We start from the raw sequence: 4,493 nt of genomic DNA, 5'->3' as shown, positions 1-4,493 counted from the left end.
TATTATTATTATTATTAATCAGTGGATACCGTTAGTGCAGGATGTTCTGTAGGTGTGAAATCATTTAATTTTTCTGTGTCAACATCTAGGGGAGAATCACGTGGCATCGGCCGGCTTGCGGTACCGGTCACCATTGTCATTTCTCTTCCACCTCCAAATTGTATCAATGTACAGTAAGCAGAAGCAAGCTGGTTTATTCACGTGCATTGGACTCGCGTATGTTCAACCCTTTAGTGTTTCGTCTGTTGTGAGAGCTCGAGAGCAAAGATATTTTGAGGCCTCTGGAACCTCATTTTAAATAAGTGATTAATTTCGTTTCTATATTTAGGTTATCCGTATTATGTAAGGGCCAGTGGCCTTGCCGCAGTGGTAACACCGGTTCCCGTCTGATCAGCGAAGTTAAGCTCTATCGAACTGGGCCAGCACTTGGATGGGTGACCGTCCGGTCTGCCGAGCGGTGTTGGCAAGCGGGTGCGCTCAGCCCTTGTCAGGCAAATTGCGGAGCTACTTGACTGAGAAGTAGCGGCTCCTGTGACCAAAACACAACGGCCGGGAGACCGATGTGTTGACTACACGCCCCGCCATATCCAGTGACGCCTATAGGCTGGGGATGACACGGCGGTCCGTCGGTACCGTCAGGGTCTTTCGAGACCCGTTTGGATGCAGTTTAGTTAGTTTAGTAATGTTATGTAAGGAATGACATCTAACAAACTTCTCATGAAAATTTCTATAAAAGAACTACAATATGAGTAGATCCTACTGCATGTTTGTCGTGCAGTACCCGCCACCGACTGTCTTTCAGTATTGATCACAAGTAATTTCAATTTTTAATTTAGATTTTCTTCTTCTGAATTCTCTTCAGACCGAAACAGCGGAAAAGAGAAGAAAGTAAGAGAAAAATGGACTGATGACAGCATCAAAATGGCTGCGAGCAAGGGTGGCAGCTGAAGCCTTTTCAATAGAAAAGAAAAATCGCCAACGAAGACAATAAAAGCAGAAAAAAAGTCTCAAAGAGAGCTGAGAAAACTGAAGTTAACTCGTGTGTTCCAAAATAAAATAACAGGCACTGGGTGGCCACGAAGAGGCAAATACAAATCAGCGAAGAAAATTGGAATTTACTAGAAATAACGGGTCAACAGAAGTGACAGAAAGTTCAAATGTGTTCGGAGTCATTTGAGGAAAAATGGGTACTGTGTATCAAGTACAGAGCCTGGGGATATGTTGGATATGTGGATAGAGATAAGATTTTTTATTTTATTTTCGATCGCTGTAAAACGGTGAGCTGAACAATGGTGAAATGAACTGAAATAGTGACAATACGTTTTCATGCTTATGAGTTCTACTACAATTGAATGAGTGTTAGTGCAGTGTATCATTAACAACCGATATTATCCCAAAAAAGACTATGGCCGGCACTGCAAGACACTTTCTACCAATCTTGTAATTGTGGTTCTTTCACTTTCGATGTAATTAAGTACTATGAAATTCAGTACATGTGCTATTGTCAGAACATATCTTGAGGTAAGAGAATAGTACAGTAATATTCCGATTAACCACCATAGATACACAGTTATGTCAAAGAACCTAAGCCGGCCGAAACTGCACGACGCTCTCCTATACTCCACAAATCACTAAAGAGCATGGCAGTGGGTACTTCCACTGTGCCAGTTATTAGGAGTTCTTTCTGTTCTACTCACGTATGGAGCGTGGGGAAGATTCATCGTTTAAATGTCACTGTCCGCGCTGTAATTAGTATTATCTTGTCTTCACGATCCCTACGGTGTAATACGTAGGGTCTTATAACATATCACTAGGTTCATCATTGAATACTGCTTCTTGAAATGTGGTAAGTACTGTTTCGTTGGATAGTTTACGTCCATATTTAAGGGTTGATGTAAGGGAGGCCTTGAGGGCTGTAATTTGATCAGGCTGGATAAAAGTACAATTACGTAAACAAGTAATCTCTTAATTTACTGTCGCATGCATTTTTCCTCTTCCTGGTCACTATATTGCCGAAGCCACTGAGAATGACACTGTTAACGAATGTTGATTTCGTGAAATACTGCGCACATCGAATAATATGATAAATTCCGCGCGGTACAAGTTTAAGCGATGGTAACTGTTCTCCTGTCCAACCACTGTGTTCAGTATTATCGTGCAAATCTGTGACACGTTTGGCGTAGCAGTCCAGTTGCTGTCGCAGGGTCGCTCTATAACTGAAGATGGTGCTTCTCTCCGTGGAACGCTTGGTACACGTTATTCGCTGTGTAACAGTATTTTCAGCGTTGAAAACAGGTGCGCCGTGGAGGCTGCTCCTAGAATATAGTACTAGGAGCAGCTGTTCCGAGTTGCAGGAAGTGCCATTGAAAGAGGCGAGGCGGCGGACACAGGTGCTGCTAGCCATCCGTCCCTAATTTAAAGCGCCGGCCTGCAGCCGCGCCAGAGCGTGTACATTTCCTGTGTGTATGTATGTGTGTGTGTGTGTGTGTATATTTTTCTACCTGCTGCGCTACAAGAGGGGGGCTGTCATCCACAGTTTCCCAGACTGGTGGGTACGCAACCTCGCCAAAAACCAGGCAAGCCTTTTTTATTTTAAGGCAGTAATTAATTTGACTCTTCATTCACGGCCGTGAAACATAAGGAGGAGGACATATTGTGTCCATCTTTCTACAGACAGTTGCGGGACCGAGACTGTTCACTACAAAATGTACTAAATTTCCAAATGTTATTTTATTGAATAGCCAGTTTCGGCAATATATTAGGCCATTTTCAGGTCCCCTGACCGCCGTGTACGAAGATTCCCACCTCTGCTCCAGTCAAAATAGGGGACAGCATTCAATGACTCGAACCGGTAGATCTTTGACACAGCGACCCCTTCGATCATCGCTTTTTTCGGATACACTGCACATTACAAGGTTGTGTTTAGGTTACGACATGCGTGTAAAGTGAGAGCCTCAAAACGCGCCGGCTGTGGAAGTTCAGTCATTGGTCATCTAAAATCAGCTATCGACAGAGCACGTCGCATTTCTCATACTGACAATGGCCGCTCCGCGTCACGTGTTAAATAACAGCACTTGTGATGGACCGGTCGTATTTGTGTGTCGCCTACGACAGAGGGGCAGATTGCTGCCGATGTGGCCCAAGTGAGACGTTAACGAACAGGTAATTTTAATAAGACTATATATATATTGCAGAGAACATGCACTAAATCGTCTGGCTATCCCAGATCGAAGGTAGAAACATCTGAAATCATGTGAACTGAGCATATTAACTGCAGCACCTATTTCGTTGAAGCAGTGAGCACAAGAATTTGGTACAATTAGCGACGAATTCCTGAAACGGCACAGTTATGAGCAAAAGGAAAGCAGTGTTCGAACACACTCGTTCCCAGGCGATCAGCGGACAAGAACTTCCAGGAAGTGCAAATTATTCGACTTCTGTTAACTCTGACATACGCGTCCGAGTTCCATGCAGTGAGAGCCGCTTCGGAGAATGCGGTCATTCTCAAAGCGCTGTATGTGCTGCTCTATGAAGTCCAGGCAATGCGAGAGTAGTTCAGCATCTGTCGTCTCTACGAGCAGTTTTTCGAAAAATTAGAGACCATTCTCATCAGACTGGTCCACACGATATTTGTGGGACTGTTTCTTTATGGTACATTATCAAGAGTCTTTATTTCCTTTCGTGGTAGGTTAGTAATTTCAAAATTCTTTTATCCGATACTTTATTCATGGTGGAATTTCACTATGTCTGACTTATAAACGATCGTAATTTTTTCCGTGAACTGCGATCGTCACACACATCTCGGACCTAACAGAAGATACTACAACAGTCATGACTGTGTAGAACCAGTGGGCAGAGTAGTGTCGTAAGCGGCGACTGAAGCACGCACGGAATGACCGGCATCTTGTACGCATGCCCGAACGAACTGTATAAGCTTGGTTCGACGCAGGGCTTCTGCAACTAGAGTGGACCTAAAGGTGTCAACGTTCCAACGCAGTCGGCTGCAGGATGGACTGGTGGATATACACAATTTTATCTGGTTTTGCTGTCTTGAAACAGCAACACATCTCATACTGTCGTATGCATTTGACTGTCGTCACTCTTGTGCTGTCAATTGTAAAAATGGGATTTTGTTTTCCTGGTCTGTGGTGGCATGAGTAAGGCTCAACAGCGAGGTTATCAGCATCCTTGCTCAACGAATCTGATACTAAAGTGTTGAGTGACCACAAATTAGCAGCTTGCAATACCGAGCGGCAATGAGGGCGATGATTTAGAGCGCTATCGGATACAGCATTCGTTTTACAATCCTATGTACAGAAGGCCACATACAGAGCTACCGCCTCATCAGGAAGATTTTGGCGCACTAGATACTGCCTCTCCTTCAGGTAAATCGACATCCCATGGTTTAGCACGACAATGTTCGGTCATATGAGGCAGAGGGACTGCTTATGTGTTTGAAAGAGATGTCCACTGAAAATGTTGTGACAGTGACT

Source organism: Schistocerca nitens, chromosome 1 (genome assembly GCF_023898315.1).
Source record: "Schistocerca nitens isolate TAMUIC-IGC-003100 chromosome 1, iqSchNite1.1, whole genome shotgun sequence".
Lineage (NCBI taxonomy): Eukaryota > Metazoa > Arthropoda > Insecta > Orthoptera > Acrididae > Schistocerca > Schistocerca nitens.
This window is presented reverse-complemented; position numbering follows the sequence as displayed.